The 19,034-nt window shown below is 41.9% G+C and overlaps 1 protein-coding gene across 21 annotated transcripts in view; it reads right to left on the reverse strand.

The window, feature by feature from the left end:
* PSD3 (pleckstrin and Sec7 domain containing 3) overlaps positions 1 to 19,034 on the reverse strand; it is a 728,752-nt gene that overhangs the window by 313,770 nt on the left and 395,948 nt on the right. The window contains exon 1 of one of the 21 annotated variants that reach the window (XM_054657269.2): positions 11,591 to 11,908. The exons of 18 other annotated variants lie outside the window; for them this stretch is intronic. The gene's annotated coding sequence lies outside the window, so the exon portion shown is untranslated. Of the gene's footprint in view, positions 1 to 8,742; positions 8,763 to 11,590; positions 11,909 to 19,034 lie in introns of those variants that run through there. 2 more of the 21 variants (XM_054657271.2, XM_063816246.1) reach the window with 2 other exon arrangements.

Consider the following 19,034-nt stretch of genomic DNA (forward strand, 5'->3'; position numbering starts at 1 on the left):
GGTCACGAGGTCAGGAGATCGAGACCATCCTGGCTAACACGGTAAAACCCCGTGTCTACTAAAAATACAAAAAATTAGCCGGGCGTGGTGGGAGGCACCTGTAGTCCCAGCCACTCGGGAGGCTGAGGCAGGAGAATGGCGTGAACCCGGGATGCGGAGTTTGCAGTGAGCCGAGATAGCGCCACCGCACTCCAGCCTGGGCGACAGAGCGAGACTCCGTCTAAAAAAAAAAATTGTATGGCTTTACTAGTATACAGACTATTAATATTCAGTGAAGAAGAGCTCTTCAGCAAAGGTTTTAGACAAACATCTATCAGGGATGAATGCACTGATTAAATGAAGCCTGATGCAATGTTAAGGTACAGAAGAAGCCTTCCTCAGAAGTTCCCTCTTGCCAGAACACATGGAACCAGGCATGGACTTTACTTGAGCAAAAACCCATACATTTTCATATCATTCTTTTATAAAGAGAAATTCATTTTCCATGTTATTTTTTCCACAGTCAATATGCCACTCAAAAAGGCTGCCTTTGCTATAGCTGTTAATAAAAACATAAAACCATCAGTAGTATTAGAGGAACCCAGTAGCAAGAGTTATTGCTCTCTTTGGGAGGCCGAGGCGGGCGGATCACGAGGTCAGGCGATCGAGACCATCCTGGTTAACACGGTGAAACCCCATCTCTACTAAAAATACAAAAAAATTAGCCAGGCGCGGTGGCGGGCGCCTGTAGTCCCAGCTATTCGGGAGGCTGAGGCAGGAGAATGGCGTGAACCCGGGAGGCGGAGCTTGCAGTGAGCCGAGATCGCACGAGACTCCGTCTCAAAAAAAAAAAAAGTTATTGCTCTAGGTAGACAAGTTCCAGCATGAGGAATTAGAATCACCATACCTAAACATCTGAGCAAAATTCAAAGAATATTTTAATTTCTCCATTTTCTTCCCTTTCCCTTCATATAACGAAGTAATATAAGAGGTATTAGGAAAACCCCTCCTCCATGGAAAGATACTTCAGAGCACTCTGTATTCTGGGTTTATAATGCGTTCTCCTCTTCTAATAACAGCTTTGAGATACAATTTCAGTCCTCACCTAACACCCCTGACCCAAGGGCATCAAAAACGGTACAAAGAATAGAGAAGTAGAAAAGTAATGAGTGTGCCATACTGTTATTTGTTGCTAATCTGGGCTTTGTGATTAAGGGAACTAATATCAAAAGCATGGTAAAATAGAGGTATATTCCAGTACTGATGATGGTGGTGATGGTGATGAATGACAGCTGACAATATTTATTGTGCACTTACTGGTTCCAGGTACCATGTCAAGCACTTCACAAGCATTATCTCAATTGATCCTGACAATATCTCCAGGAAGTAGGTCTTCTATAACCACTTTATAAGACAGACTTTTTTTTTTTTTTTTTTTTTTTTTTTTTTTTTACCCAAGGCAATACTGTCAGGAAATGGGCAAGCTGGGCTATGAAGACAAATATCCTGATTTAAAAAAACAAGGTTAACCCTACACAAGGTTCTGTCCATTGGGTTTTGAGTTCTGGTCCTACAAGACAGATGTCCAGCAGCTGGCTCTATGGGGTTCCAAATTTTAACATAATTATGGGAAGACTCCCATCAATACTCTTTAACTCATAAATTACCTATAATTATCTAAGCGCTGTATCTCCCCAGGATTAAAAACTCCAAGAGTTCTGATAATTAGTCTTCAAATATGAAGGTACCATGGAAAGAAAGAAAATAAAGTTCTCCTTCTCCCTTGGGTCCCCTGAGAATTCTAAAGATGGTGAAATTTTTTACAAATTGATCCTTTCCCTGTTGTATTTCATTAATATATAAATAATTTAAGATAGACACTTATACCTTCCATCAGAAACTTAAAAACTCTAATAATGAGTCCTAGGAGATCTAACACCTTTCCTCTTTTTAGGTCAAGGTCTTACATGGAAACAACTTAAAGTAGACTTTATCTTGACTAAACATGATCCCCCTCCTGTCTACTATATTTATAGCTCTTATTGTTCTCTACCCTTGAGCCCAAACCACATTAAGATTGAATCACTTCTACTGAAAACACACTGATGCTAAAAAAGAAAAAAAAATCAGAATAGAACATACTGGATTTGTTTTCATTTCCAACCACAACCCCTACTCCACATTAAATAGGATGGATTGCTTTCTCAGGGAAAAATAAGATTATTAGAAAAGTTAGTTAGAAGCCCAAAAACCAATGTGTAAGAGAGACTGTTCACTTAGCAGGGCTCCTCTGCTATGGAAGATTTTAACCAAGAGAAGAATCGTACAGTCAAATTCCAGAATAAGCTAGTCTGCATAGCATTTACTTTGGGTATAAAGAAAATGACATCACTACAGCGCTAGGATCTGAAACAAGTGTTTCATACAAAGCTGGTTACAATGATCAGTTCATTCCAAATTGGTGGGAAAGGCTTTGTACTAAAATCTGGGAATGTACAGCCATGGATGGCTCAAAGCACGTCATGGGAGTTCAAACTGGCCTAGATTTTCTAAAATCTTGTTATGTAAAGGGGATAAAATTTTAACTTGAGAATAAGTATATTCTAAAGGAAAAACATGAGGTAAAAATATGGTATCTTGTCTATTAGAATATTGCTTTGAAAGTAAAAAGAATATTTCATTACTACCATTCTGATTTGAGATTCTGTTACTCCAAGAAGCTGGCAGCATAAATTGTAGGTAATTTATGAGTTAAAGGGTATTGATCATAGATATGACTTTGAAGAGGATGGCGAGAGGAACGGCTGTCATCTCAGTAGTGAGATGAAGAAACCCTGCGTCTCCTGGAGTGGATGGGGTCCCCTAGGCCTTTGGCGGCTGCACTGTCCCACTCACATGGTCCTGTCTGCATTCTCAGACTTAGTGACATAAGCAGGGTGGCAACTCCCTCAACAGTCCTTCACTCGTCACTTCCAGGTGCATAGCACGGCATTCGGAAGACAGGTGCGTCCACACTGAGAGTGCTCTGGGGCGGCCCCCACCAACACTGTGGGCAGTGTCAGCCACACCCATGAGGGCCGCTGCAGCTCTTTCACTCCCTCTTCTCCCTCCCTGCTGCTGACAGCAGGAGTTTCACAGGCCCACTGCAGCATCAATTAGAAATAACAGAAGAGGGTGGGTGTGGTGGCTCACACCTGTAATCCCAACACTTTGAGAGGACAAAGCAGGAGGATCATTTGAGGCCAGTCGTTGGAGACCAGCCAGAGCAACATAGCAAGACCCCACCTCCACAAAAAAAATTAAAATAAATGGCGGAAGAAGGGAATTCAAAGTAGTCACTTAGTCTCAGGGTTTTATGGGAAAGAATACTGAAGTTACTGTTTGGAAGAAAATAAACACATCTAAATGAAATCCTTTATATTTCTTGACCAATAGCATGAATAATTAAATGCATTTGTAATAACCTCCACTCGATACTGTTCGCTTAAATCAATGGTATGAGCCAAGTGAAAGCATTCCCTTCTCTGGGAGTGACTAGAGTGGTATTCTTTGTAGAGATGGGATGTATTTTAAACGCTTATCAATTTGACTACAAAGTTACCCTGTGGAAGCAAAAGAGAGATAGAAGAAAGATTTGCAGATTCCCTCATGATCAAAAAATATTCTTAATAAGCCATTTAACGCATGTGTTTGACCCTATCAGTAGCAATACAAATGTTTTGATAGCGGTATCATTACCAAGAAGGCAAAGGTAAATATTTCTCTAGAGAAACAGTGATATTCCCTGCTAAACCTCACTCCAAGGCTCAAGGGCACAAGTAGGCCCTTCAACCTGAATGCCAACATTTAACAGAGGCTGTGGGGCTACGAATGTCCTTGAGGCTTTTGAAGAAAAATCAAATGAACAGAAACGTAGGGGGCGGAAACTAACGATAGAACAGTTTCTACCACGCCCTGCAGGGAAACATGTTCCTTGTGAAGGTACAGGGGTTCGAAGGTTCTACTGCTACTCCCGGGGAAACTCACACCAGGAAGCCATGAATGTCTCTGGGAGGTTGTATTCCTGGCAGAGAGGGCCACAGACTGCTAACAAATGATCAACAAATGCCAACAAATCAGTACATTGACCAAAAGTAACAATCAATTTTCAAACATCTTGTGGTAACCTGGACTTAGTGCTGTGCAAAAATTAAAAGACAGCCTCTGCCTGGAGAGAAGTTGCAGGATGCACGGGAGGCAAAACCGACTGGTCTCAACTCCCTTTGCCCTCACTTGCCACATCTCTCTAGGGGTCTCGCTCATGAAGAGGGAAATTACAGATTATGGCAGGTTGGTGCTGGAAAAAACCCTAAATTGTTTGGCTTGGCCCAACAACCTCATTTTAAAGATGAGGTCAGCTCAGAAACGGGTAGGTGACACAGCCAAAGACAGAGCTCATGTGAAGTACCAGGAAAACCCCAGGCCCCACACTGCCAATCCCATGCTCCCTTAACTCTAAAGGGAAAAAAATTCGCCTCAATTTGTGCCTACAATACCCATGCCCTGGATAAGCAAGAGTCAAGAAATTCCCGATTTGGCCTCGACACTGCCTTTCACCTCTTACATGCTGGTTTCACTTCAGCTGCTGAGGCGCACAGTTCTGCTTTCATGCGAGAAACCAGGCCCCTCTGAAAAGGGATGGAGAAGAGGCACCATCAACCAGTCACTTGAGCCAAGGAAAAGAGACTGCAGTATGATCTCCTAATGTCCTGGTGCTTCCCTTCCTGGAAAAGGTGCAATTGGGGTTTCAAAGTAAATATCTCCCATCAGTCAACTCAGACTGAAGATAACCAGTGGATGTTACTTCCATGAAAGAACAATGCAAAACGTCAAGCTGTGTAGGCAGCCCAGGAATACTGCAAACCAGTCAAAAGCGCTCTCTCCCTCCCTCCCCTTGCTCCGCCTTAACCACTGGGCAAGCTATGCACACTGTTGCTACTTTTTTGGTATATTCCACCTCCTCCAATCCCAGTATCCTCGTTGTTTTCAATTTGTTTTGAATAAATGATCCTAACTGGTCACAAATAACTAATCTAAGGAGCCACAATTAGTATGATTTCATACCGTCAAGTAAGGAGTTTTCAGAGGTGGAATACACCACGTGAATTATTTTATCAAATCTAATTTTTCAGATAAGTAAAAGAAAGCTTCAGAGAGAGATGAAGAACTTAGATATAAACAGAGCTGGGGCCAGAGCCAAAGTCTCCTGACTCCCAGCACAATGCTCTTCTGGTGACCCTCTGTGGCACCCGCAAACACAAGGCTACCCTGGGATCGGAGTCACGCTGGCCTTGGATGTGCAATGGCCATAGCAGCATAACAACTTAAAGTCCTCCTCCATGAATGGCTAGTGAGAATCAGCAAGATAGGATGTGGGCTGCAGAAACAATACGGGAGACATGAGCCTGGTTAAATTTTCAGGGAAGAAAAAGACCCATGACAACTCAAAAGAATGTTGAAGATTAAGCAGACTGCAAAGGCAGGGAAGAGAAAGAAAAGAGGGGAAGGAACACCGTGTCATCAAGAAAGCAGGTGAAAAGAACAGCATCAGAACACAAAAAGGCTAGCTACTGATCACAAGATACACAAGCTTTCGAGAGTTAAAAAAAAAAAATCCCTAAATCCTGTTACTTCCTTTACAGTGAAGTAACTTTCTCTAAAAGAAGGCATTCCGTGTTTAACCACGTTGGTGTACAGTTACATCAGACAGTCTTCAGATGTGTTTTCCTAAAACTGAATGCAACACAAGACAAATATGACTTCTATCCCAGCCAACAAAACATGGATTTTGATACTGAATACATACTGCGTAGGGCAACCCCACCCTTGGCCTGCAACCTAGCATCTGCAGATGGATCTCTCAGCCTCTTGCCAGAGCTGGTCCCCTGGTTGCATGGCCCTGAGACCTCCCAAGAAGAACTGGGTGCCACAGGAAGAGATACTGCTGACTCAGGAGATGGCCACCTCCCATGGAGAGGCAGCCAAGCCAGGCATGCAACTGAGAAGCAGCTTGTAGCAGTGGTGATTAAGTTTTAAACGGTTAATAAGACTGTGGCTCAAATCTAAGTGCTGTATGTTCTCTCTCATGTAGGGGTGCTTCTAGAAATATTCTTGTATGCATGTGTAGTGGTGGGTGCCTATTTTTGTTGTTACTAAAAATGTTTTTCTCCTTTAAAGAAATAAATTACTATGAAAAGACTGGCTTGTTGCTTACAGAGGAGTCCCAGAATGACCAGTAAACTCACCCTAGGTTGGGGCGGAATGAAGAGACGGTGGGGATTATGGTCTAGGTTGTTTATTGTCATACAAAAATGTGGCAACTGCCATTCTTTGGCTACATTTCAAGCGGATACTTCTTGGTTCCCTCATGTTTAAGCTTTTAAGAAATGCTCAGCTATGCAATTTCCACGAAGTCAATCAATGATGAATTCAAAGCTGTAATGCAAGATGAGACAGATTTGCTTCCAAAGGTCAAGATGTCAGAAAATCCAAGGCCAAAATCACCTTAGATCACCCTTAGGTTTATCTTCTACACCTGTTGGCCATATCGCTGCCTCCAGTCCCGAAGCAGCATTTATACACCTAGCAACTAAATAGGTATTCATCTACTTGTTAGAAAATTTATGCAAGGTAAAGGGATTTAGTAAAAAGTGCCCAGTCCTAAATCAACAGAATTTCCACTTACATTGCAAATGAAAGGGTCTAAAACAGAGAATTCCAATCACAGACAATTACTCATTCATTGATCTTCCCACACCATCTATCATTTCTATATGATGAAACTTCGGCTCACTTCTTGGTGCCTGTCTAACCCTCTAGATTATTACAGTACTACTTTTGGCCATGCACTATGCATCAGACACCTCAACTGCCTTCTCTTCAGTCACTCATATCAGCCGAGATGTAAACTATGGCTGAATGGTCTGCTATTTTTATGCTAACAGCACTTCAATATTTTTCATCTGCCTCTTCTTACATGTTGGCCGAGGTTTATACTAGGTATCATTTACATTTCTAGAAACCTGAAATATCGGCATTATCCTCCTACTCACAACTATGGCAACAGCATTCATAGGCTACATGCTCCCATGAGGCCAGATATCATTCGGAGGCGCTACAGTAATTACAAATCTACTATCAGCCATGCCATCTATTGGAAGTGACCTTCTGCAATGAATCTCTGAGGTGGATTCTTTCCTCTTACTGACTGACCTTGTCTTTTGAAACTATGACTCCCCTCATGTCTAAGGTAAACTTTTCTCCCTATATATATCTAAGGTAAACTGTTTCAACCAGAAGCACATCTTCCATGGGTCTCCAACCCTTGGTCCAGTCGATGAGTTCCCCAAGGGACCTGCTAGATGCACAAATTCTAGCAGCCAGTGACTGTCTCCCACTACTAGAGCTATTAATGAGCCTTCTGGTTAATCAGCTGCAGAGACAGATTTAACTCTTCTTGTTTATCTTTTCAGCAGCAAAATACTGAAGAAATACAAATGTTATCCTATTACTGTCATCTAGGAATTCAGTCTTGCCATGGGAAAGCTAGACTAAAATGTCCATACAGGATAGATGTACTTCTCTGTTCAACAACATATAGATAATAAAGAGCTTGAGAAAACCAGGATGGATGAAAAGCATTGAAAACCAGAACCACAGCAATACAAACATCTCCCACATAGCCTGGCAAAGGCCCCTCCCCTGTCCCAAAGGGATTGTTGCCTCACGCTGAAAGATATTCATTCTCCAAGTCTTCTCATGGTGGCATCTCTATTTCAGCCACCAGCTGTCATGACATCCTTTCTCCCTGGCTCCTTTCAGGTACTCACAGCTCCTATAACAATGGATCTGAGACCCAGAAGCCCCGATCAAAGATGATCAGCTGTGGATGATTACAAAACAAAGTGATGTCAAGATCAGCAGATTATAGGCAAGACAATTTGATATTCATCCTTAACACCCTGTCACCCTTAAGAGATTTTCATTCATTTAGTTCTCAGAAGTCAACATGGCATCTCAGCTTGAAGTTCAGCCTCATTACTCACCTGTCCTATGTTTTCTAAGACAATTGTCGTAAGTTATTTAAAAGGAGGCAAAAATTGCCCAGTAAGACGGTGAATACAGCAAGGTAAAGGAGAAGTAGAAAAGGAAAGATAGTCACTATCTCTCCTCCCCATGCACAAAAAGGTCTTGTAGCCCAACCCCCTCTGCAGATGGGCAAACTGAGGGGTCATGAGAGGACGCGACTCTTCCCAAGTCTCACCATCAATAGCAGAGTTGGACCAACGGAGGTTCCCCTGCTAAAAAGCAGGGCCTCAATAAAGGACCAGCTGAATCAACAAAAGGGAGTGGCTTCCTTAAGAACATGCTGGGCACAGAAACTCTATTGCCCCCCTCCCTTCTGAATACAGGTTCTTATGCATACCAGGAGCATTCAAGAACAGAGGGGACAAAAGATCTCCACAAAAGCGAGACAAAGTGCAAGGACACCAGAACACCAGACAGCTACAACTGTTCCTTGGCCTGCGAAGCATCAACAGTTCAGTCTATCTCAACAGGTAAGAGGAATAAGCCACTGTCCTTTGAACATCCAATAAGATAAACAAACCAAAAAATCCACAGAGCACTCTGCAGTCCATCTAGCACTTTCCCATAGTTATTTTGTTTCATCCTCACAATAGACCCATCTTGCAATAAAGAAACTGAGGACCAAGGAAGTCTTACCCAAAGTCATAGCTGGTAAACAACAAGGCCGGAAGTTGAGCCTACATCTTCCAACTCCATATTCAGCACCTTCTACTCTACCTCCACCCAAAGATATTCATGACAAAAAGCCAAATAGAACAGTAGACCAAAGGGCCAACTGAACCACAGCCTCCGGCCAGCTAAACAATGACTAAAATCCCAGCTGGAACCCAAAGCAGGCTCTGTCTCCTCAGGACTTCAGGACAGGATTCCAGAGTGAGTTCAGACCAGCCCTCTGCTACGAGGCAAGCTCTTCGCTCTCCTACAGGAACTCTGGGTTAATCACATGTCCCACTGCAGCATGGCTGGAGCTAGACCTGTCAAGCACATTCGGCTCTTGGTGACACAACCCAGCTGTGCAGGCGGTTCCCGTCAAGGGAGCTCCAGACATTCCAGACACTGTGCCACGGAATTGCAGGGAGGGACCGAGCTGCACAGGGAGCTGGCAAGCCCGACAGAACTTTCCCTACCACATCTGTACTTCTGCAACAACAAGGCAGTTTCAAATCAGCTCCCAAAGAGCTACGCAGATTCTGCCTTGTGAGGATAGACTAGAAACTGACAGTGGAGATTCCTTCTGGAGAGTGGGACCAATGGAACTTTTACCATTGGCATTGTATTCCTTTCATAATATCTTTGAAAACTAGATCAGAATTCAACCTAAAACCCATAAGGATGACAGCCTACACTGGAAAGTGGTGAAGGCAAAAAGAAACTGACATCAGATGATGTAAACTAATCACACAACAGTTTTAAACAAGAGCTTTAGAAACACTGAATTAAATGTAAGACCTTTATAAAGTATAACAAGATTCTTATTTACAAATTTTACAAAAATTTCCCTTGACTGTTAACAGAAGAAATTGAGCCATTTTTGAGGCAGGAAAAAAAAAAGTCTTTAGTACTTAATTCTTTTAGGCATTTTCACATACTTTATCCCATTTAATCTCAATAACCATGGAATAAAAATATTATCTACAAGTGATAGACCAGGAAACTCAGACCAGGCACTCAGAGAAGCTAAGCAGCTTTCACACAGCTGCACAGCTACCAACTCCTTGAGTGTAAAGACACAAAGGGACAATCTAGGAATACAGACAAGTCCTAAAAAAGCTGCCACCACTGCTGGGCAAAGGCAACCTGCACCTATGAAAGAACCCAGACACAATGGCCAGCTTCTGACAGTCCTTTCTTGAGTGGGTCACATGCTGCCTATGGGGTACATGTGTACACAATGCTGCTCCCCATATTTATGAAACTGACACGCCCTCCACACTACATGAGCACACAGATGTTTTCACAAAGTGCTGATGGACCTGCGGTAATCTACCCATTTTCCTCTCCCAGACCCCGTTGCTACTGAAGGCTGCATTTGAGAGATGCCCAACTGACTGAGATGAGAACAGAGGTGCTACCCTGGAACCTGGCCACAAGGAAGCCCTGATGTGTTTACAGTGTGAGCTTGCCCACAACTTCAAATTCATCACCATCATGCTCTAACATCGAAGTCCTCACGTGCCTCACATAAGGAAGCACAATTTAAACGTCATAATAGCCAACGATCATTAATGTTTACTGAGCTCTTTTAGAGCAGAAGGAACTATGGTAATTGCTTCCCATGCACTACACACTAGTTAATCCTCACAGCCACCACCCCTCATGTTAGATACTATTATCATTCCTATTTCATACACGAAGAAGCTGAGCTTCAGAAGTGGTTAAGTAACTTGCTAGAGACCAAACTGTAAGGAGTAAAACTGAAGCCTATGGCCCTATGACTCCTAAGTCAGACTCAGAGCCACTCTGCTTAGGTCTCTCATAAAATATGTTTCATGGCCTTTTTCCCTCAAGTATTCTCTTTGTCATTTCTTATCAAAGTTATGAAACAAAATGTCCAAACAGAAGAGGCAAAATTGTTATACTGATGGGCTAGCCAGACAAATGGCATTATAAAAATACTGGAAATAGGAATTTACAATCCATAGTCAAGGCAAGCAATGCCAATGTTACCAATGCATACCCACAAATACACCTGTTATAATCATTGACTACCCTGGAAGATCAAGCCCTGGAGTTCTTGCTGGGTTTTGGATGGTCAGGAATTATTCTTCAATCCCAGGCATCTTGAAAATGGACATAATATCAACGGACTAGGCTCACTTCCCCTTCTTTAGCATCGTTGACCTCACTTATCCCCTGCCTGTTGAACATCACAACAGAAACTTTCCCAGAAATAAACCGTGAGGCTGAAATTCCCTCAGCTCCAGGGGGGAAAAAAAAAACTCCCTATGCCCTTTTCATTAGATAACTGGTTAATCTTTGAAGTTTCAGTAAAACGTTGAATTCTAAGATAAATCATCTTTCCATACTAACAGCACAGCCAACTTTCCCTTCAGAGCAGTGATATACCAAAATAAGAATGATAGCCTTGTGCAGTCGTCATTACGGACCCCACTACATGACTAAGCTCAAATGAGTGACCTTCCACAGCCTGGATGAAGTTTCACAAAGGGTAGCTGGAGTTCACATGCAGTCTAGGAACACCAAGCTATGTCTAAGCACCTCAAACAGCAGCACAACTCCACTAGGGAAAAATCTCATTTTGCCCAAACATTGTAGACCCTGTAATAGATATGCTCTTCATTTGTCATCCTTATTTAGAAATTAACATATGATCATTTTCCTAAGTCTTTCCTAGGATCTCCTTACAATGCTTTTCATTTGAAATAATCTATTTTCAAATCCAAGGAAGTTTCTACAATTACAATTATACATAATCCAGCACTGCCTAGGACCAGACAAAGACAATACACCAAATTCCAGTTACCTTCGTCAGCAAACAGTCTGCCCATAATTTTGTCAGGAATTGAAGAGCATTCTCCCATTCCATCTGCTCAGCAAACTTTCATCTTCCGCAAGGGCTCTTTTAATGTACTTCTAAAGCTGCTTCTGTTGCAAGTACAAACTGCTACACACTGACTCCGCAGTGACATTCTCCCAGAATGCCACTGGATCCCTCAGGGGCTCAGGGATGCGAACTTGAAAGAAGTTGAAGGAAGACGTCCCCCTCTTCCCAGCCTCCTCTCTCAACACAGCTTCCCTCCAAGAGACCTGCTTCAAAAGTCCAGACCCAATGAAGTCACTCATGACCTCACAAACCTCTAGTTTAACTCTTTAAGAGCCAGATGGCAAGCTGACAGCAGGCAGAAAAGGCAACTGTCTAAGCTTATTTGGAGTGGTTGCCGTTTAAGGGAAAGGAGACATTTGTCCAGCATCGTTCAAAACAAAGTAACTTTGCCACTGATTTGGTTTAATAGCACTAAAGTTTTCTGAACAACTATTTTATAGACTGCAATTTCCTACAGCACACACAGCCTGGTCCTAAAGAAATGACTGAAATAGACAACAAAATAGATTTAAGTCATTAATATTATACACAATTTAGCTCTGTTAAATTCACACTTAATTTTATGTAATTTGTGATTTTCTATTTTCATTTCTAGTTTTGTTTTTTCTGCTCGTGGATGTGAAAATATTTATTGTCCTGTTGGTTGTCCAAAGCCTGCTTCAGACACATAAGTGGCCAGGCAACACACACAGCTGTCAGACACAGGCAACAACTGCCACAGAGGCATCGGAGAAACCAGGGACAGCAGGAGCTGAGATCCAGTGGAAGCCGTGGCCGCTAGACCTAACCAATGGATGCCAGAGTGTGTGTCAGCCCCTAACAGGGATAGGAGACCAGCCTTACTTCAGTTTCTTTTCCATGCTTTTCCTGGGGCTCCTGCTATTTTTGTTGGGATACGGGAATTATGAGGACGTGGAGATTTAAATGACTAAAAATTACTTTCTAAACAGAAGTGGATAAAAATTATACACTCGAAGAACATGTAATATGCCCTTTCAAGAATGTTCTGGTTTACCAGAAAATGATTATACTTACCATGCAGTAATTTTATTCCTAAATATATACCCAGACTAGAGAAGTTCTTCCATGTGTTCCCAAAAAGCCACATGAAGGTTCTGTGCACATCGCCATGCTGTTTGACATAATATGACAGTCAAAATGCCCATAAATAGAAAAATGAAAAAAATAGGTTATAGTATGTTCACATAATGAATACTATACAGCAATTAAACTGATCAAACTAGTGCCGAGTCAATAAGAATGAATTTCAAATACTGAGAAAAAAAGGGTAAAGACAGAAAGGGACAATCTAGAAATACAGGTATGTCCTCAAAAAGCAGCCACCACTGCCAGGCAAAGGCAACCTGCACGTATGAAAGAACTCAGACACAATGGCCAGTTTCACAAAAGGAAACAAGATAGCTTGTATATGAAGCTGAAAAGTGTGTGAAACAACACTGTTTAATGATTACAGATGCACATCTCTAAAGGAATGATAAACAGCAGCAGCTCATGGTTACTTCACTACGTAGGGAAGGAAAGAGAGGAATGAGATCTGGCGGCATAAAGAGGAGAGGAGTTTGCAATTCATCTGAAATGCTTTTATTTCCTAAGTGGGATGATGAGATCACAGGTGTTTATTATTGTCTACACTTTTTGGTATGCCTCAAATGTTACAGAAGCTTTAGAAAGCCAACTGCATAATGACTACAACCTCTTTGAGTGCAGCAACACCTGTTCAGTCTGGACAATTAACAGAACAGGGGGCAAAGAGGTTAACAATTCCCTTCACTCTCAAGTCCCCAAATCCAAGCAGCTGCTGCTCCTTCTGCCACAGTTCAGCTCCTTCTCTCTGGCATGTCACCCTGCTCCACGCCACCCACAACCCTTTACACATAGCCAACTCAGCCTTCACAGCCCACCTCAAAATGCAGCACCCCCACAAGGACCTCCGTGACATCCCACGATGCAAGTAACCCCCACCTCAGAACCATGGAGCCTGGCTCTCTGGGCTCTGCACTAGAGTTATTTCTGAAGTTATCTGATCTGCCTGTTTGGGAGACACCTTAATATCTACTATAGAGCAGCTGCTCATTAAGTTCTTCATTCAACAAAAACTGAGTGCCCAGTATGTGCTGGCCACTATGCCAGGGGTTCTCTGAGTCCCAAAACGTAGAACTTGAGGAGACCACGGCCTAACAGAAGAGACAGGCCTGTAGCTAAGTATAACACTATTAATACTACGTGCTGAATCCTCAAATAGTTGCTAAGTGAATGCCAACTACAAATAATGAAATTTTAGGATAGCTTCGCAATAGTAACTATTCAATACATCTTATTTTCTCTATACTAAAGACTTTATAATATTACTCTTGACAAGAAAATGTCACCTTGTTTGCGTTGAGGTGGGGCTCCTAAATAGAGTAATTATAAAGACAATAAAAGAAACTATCATTAAACCTCCTCAGAGTCAAGGAATTGAAGGCTCTTAGAATTATTATTACAGAAAAACAACATCTCAAGTCAATTCGATTTTACCACAGTCCATTCAAACTGGGTGACTTTGAAGAGGTTTTAAAGACATTTCAAGCACTGTTATTACTGATAATAGCCAACATTTATTGAGTACTCATTAAGTGCCAGTAAATGATTACTGATTATTTGCCAGTAAATGATTTATACAGAGAATTGACTAAAATTTGAACCAAAGCACTTAAGAACCCACACTCTTCACCACCAACCATACGTTTCCTAAGCAGGAAAATCAATCAATCCCTGCTGATATAATTTGGATGGACTCCCTACCACCACCACACCAAAGACAACAGAAGAAATCATTTCCAGGTTCACAGCAAGGAGCACTCACTTTCACAAACCTCTGTTAGGAGAATCCTCCCCTCCAAAAGCGGAGTTACCTTTAACAGGCCCACATGCCCCTGAGAACGGGGACTGGCTCAACTTTGTATTCTGCCTCTATGCAACTTGCAGTAAACGCCTCTCAAAAGCAGCTTCCAGTAAACGCTGCTCAAACTTTAACATGATCATGGATCACCTGGGAATGTGTTAAAATGCAAATTTTGCTTGAGCAGGTCCAGGGTGGTGTCTGAGAGACACATTTCTAACCAGGTCCAGGTGATGTCTGTTAGTCTGAGGCCCACACCTGGGAGTAGCAAGGTGTTGAGAACCTAGGCTGCACATCAGAATCACCGGGGAAGCTTTTAAAGCTATCCATGTCCAGGTGCCACTCTAACAAATAGAATCTCTGACGGTGAAGGCTGGAGATGAGAAGCTTACAGAGCTCCCTGTATGATTCTAATGAGCAATCAAGTTTGAGAACTACTGTGCTACAGCTTTACTGCTCAAGGTTTGCTCCATGGACCACTGTTGTAGACCAGTGCTTTGCAAACTTCCACGTGAATGTAAACCACCTGGACCTCTTGGTAAAATGCAGATTCTAATGTAGTAGGTCAGGGTGGGGCTGAGGATTCTGCAATTCTAATAAGCTCCCAAGTGAATGCTGTTGGGTGGCAAGATGGTGAGTAAAAACATCAGAAAATCTCAGGAGTTCAGTGTGTGTGATTTTTAAGGCTTTCCTTTTGTAATTTTAGATTCAGAGACCAGTAGAATACCTGCAAATTGAGCGTCAGGCACAGGCATAAGAAACAGCGTATGAGGTATGGGGATTACAAAATGGAAGCATTTATCTAACATTAGACAGGACAGAGATTAATATTAATCCTCATTAGCATTCATGAGAAACATATTTACCTTCCCTTGCACCATGGCCACTGTCTGTCTCAAGTACTAAAAATGAAGGCTCTGCTAACAGCTTGAGCCAATTCAATAGACAGACATACCTTGGATATATTGCTGGTTCAATTCCAGAATGCTGCAATAAAGCAATTATCACAATAGAGCAAGTGATACAAATTTCTGCATTTTCTGGTGCCTATAAGAGTTAGGTTTACGCTGTAGTTTCTCAGTGTGCAACAGTATTTTGTCTAAAAACAACAGTGTACATACTTTCATTTAAAAACAAACTTTATTGCTAAAAAATGCTAATGATCATCTGAGTACTCAGCAAGTCCTAATCTTTTTGCTGATGGAAGGACTTGCCTCGATGTTGATGGCTGCTGACTGATCAGGGTAGTGGTTGCAGAAGGTTGCGGTGGCTGTGGCAACTTCTGAAAATAAGACAAAAATGAAGTTTGCTGCATCAATGAACTCTTCTTTTCACAAAATATTTCTCTGTAGCCTGTGAGGCTGCTTGATAATCTTTTACCCACCACAAAACTTTTTTTTTTTCAAAGTTAAAGTCAATCCTCTCAAACCTTCCCACTGCTTTATTAAGTTTATGAAATATTCCAAATCCTTTGTAGTCATCTCAATGAGGTTCACAGCATTTTCATCAGCAGTAGACTTCATTTCAAGAAACCGTTTTCTTTATTCACCCATAAGAAGCAACTCCTCATTTATTAAAGTTTTATCATGACACTGTAGCAATTCAGTCACATCTTAAGGCTCCACTTCTCGTTCGCCTGCTATTTCCACCACATCTGCAGTTATTTAATCTACTGGAAGTTTCAAACCACTCAGCCATTCATGAAGGTTGGAAACAACATCTTCCAAATTCCTGTTCATGTTGATATCTTGACCTCCTCCTCCCACAAATCATAAATGTTCTTAATGGCATCTAGAATGGTAAATCCTTTCCAGAAGGTTTTCAACTGACTTTGCCCAGATCCATCAGAGGAATCACTATCTATAGTGACTACAGCATTACACAATATATTCCTTCCAAAAAAGCTCAAAGTCAAAATTACTCCTTGATCCATGGTTTGCAGAATGGATATTGTGTTGGTGGGCATTAGAACTACATCAGTCTTCTTGCACATCTCCATCAGAGCTCCTGGGTGACCAGGCATCTTGTCAATGAGTAGCAGTAGTATTTTGAAAGAAATCCTTTTTTTTTTTTTTTGCCCCTAAGCAGTAGGTCTTAATAGTGGGCTTAAAATAGTCAGTAAATCATGCTGTCAGCAGATGTGCTGTTATCTAGCCTTTGTAGTTCCATTCCTAGAGCACAGGCAGAGTAGATTTAAGGATAATTCTGAAGGGCCGTAGGATTTTGAAAAGGGAAAATGAGCACTAACTTCAATTTAGTGTCACTAGCTGCATTAGCTCCTAACAAGGGTCAGCTTGTCCTTTCAAGCTTTAAGAAAAGGCGATGCCTCGTACTCTCTAGCTAAGAAAGTCCTAGACAGCATCTTTTTCCAATAGACGGCTATTTGGTTTACAGTGAAAATGTGTTGTTTAGTGTAGCTACCTTTATCAATTATCCCAGCTAGATCTTCTGGATAACTCACTGCAGCTTCTACATCAGCACTTGCTGCTTCGTCTAGTACTTTTATGTTACGGAGATGGCTTCTTTTCTTAAACCTCATAAACCACCCTCTGCTAGCTTCCAGCTTTTTGGCTGCAGCTCCCTCACCTGTCTCAGCTTTCAGAGAATTGAAGAGAGTTAGAGCCTTACTCTGGCTTCGGCTTAAGGAAACGTTGTGGCTGATTTGATCTTCTATCCAGACCATTAAAACTTTCTCTATATCAGAAATAAGGTGTTTTCCTTATTATTCATGTGTTCTATGAAGTAGCACTCTTAATTTCCTTCAAGAACTTTTCATTGCATTCACAACTTGGCTGTTTGGTGCAAGAGGTCTAGCTTTCAGCGTATTTTGGCTTTCAACATGCCTTCCTCACCAAGTTTAATCCTTTCTAGAATTTTATTTAAAGTGAGAGACATGAGATTCTTCCTTTCATGTGAACATTTAGAGGCATTGCAGGGTTATTAACTGGCATAATCTCAATATTGTGTGTCTCAGGCAATAGGGAGGCCCGAGGAGAGGGAGAGAGAGGGGGAACAGCTGGTTTCATGGAGCAATCAGAACACACAAAACTTATTGATAAGGTTTGCCACGTTGTATGGGCATGGTTTATGGGGCCCCAGAACAATGACAATAGTAACATCAAAGATCTCTGACCACAGGTCACCATAACAGATATAACAGTAATGAAAAAGTCTGAAATATTGAGATAATGACTAAAATGTGACACAGAGACAAAAAGTGAGCACCTGTTATTGGAAACATGGCACCAACAGACTTGTTTGAGGCAGGGTTACCACAAATCTGTAATTTGAATAAAAAAAAAAACAGAGTATCTTCAAAGAGCAATAAAGCTAAGTGCAATAAAATGAGGTTTGCCTGTAGCTCTGTATTTCAGTTTACAGAGGGCTTATGAAGTGAAAAACAAGATTAAAGTACTGTAAACAAGCCCCTTTTGAGTTCAGGCAAATTTGTATTCCTGTGTAAAACACCTTCAGAGAACAATTTACTCAAGAAAGTCGGTGTCTTTTTTCCTCCCCAAACCAAGGCTCAATGGATAACATCCAATATTGCAAATATGGTGCTAAGAGACCTCTGCTAAGATGAATATCACTTCCTTTAAAAGTTAAATATTGTACTGATATATGAATAAAAATATTGCTGTATCATCTCGATCAATTAAAGTATTAACCACCATTCCAGTTTTTATTTAGATCTATGATTCTCCTTGTAATCACTTATACCTCCAATGTCCGTTATCATTTGATGCCATTCTTTGATCAAAGCTCATCCAAGTAACAGGCGCCCCACCATGCTCTTCACACCAGTAGCCACCAATATCCAGGGAATTACTTTGGTTTGTTTGTTTTAAGGTTTAAACCACAGAATTAGAATGTCTCCAGGAATAGCTATTTGAAATCCAGGACCATTTCCTGAAGTCATCACTAATTTATAAAAGAGGCACCAAACAGACAGGGAGGGCACAAGATCACCAGGGCAAGGGCTGTCTGAAGGGCACTGAAAGAACAACCAATGACCACTGCACTTAGCTTCCATCCTGGGCTCCCTGACAATCGACCCACTGTTGGAGAAGGGACAACGCACAGAAGAGCTTCCAGGAAACTGAACTTACAGGGCACATTTTCTACAGAGATGGCATTAGAAGGACACAAAAGCAAAACCCAAGTGCTCCTGTGTGAGCCCCTCCTCACAGTCCCATCCTCAGCCCACTCCTCACCCTTGAGAGCCCTCTCATAACCACAGCTGCAAGTCTCACATCTAAAAGGGTGACTCCAAAGTCTCTCCAGTGACCTTCAGTCCCATATTCCCACCAGCCCTACACAAGTAACCCTCTCTCTCCTCCAGTTCGACCTCTTTATATCTGATCCCACTAGGTGTCCTCCTACCAACCTGCTGCTTCCCCCAACTCCAGTGCAGGGTTTCTTGCTCCAGCAAGTCACCCATGCTTGAACTCTCACAATCAT

This window comes from Pan troglodytes, chromosome 7 (genome assembly GCF_028858775.2).
Source record: "Pan troglodytes isolate AG18354 chromosome 7, NHGRI_mPanTro3-v2.0_pri, whole genome shotgun sequence".
Taxonomy (NCBI): Eukaryota; Metazoa; Chordata; class Mammalia; order Primates; family Hominidae; genus Pan; species Pan troglodytes.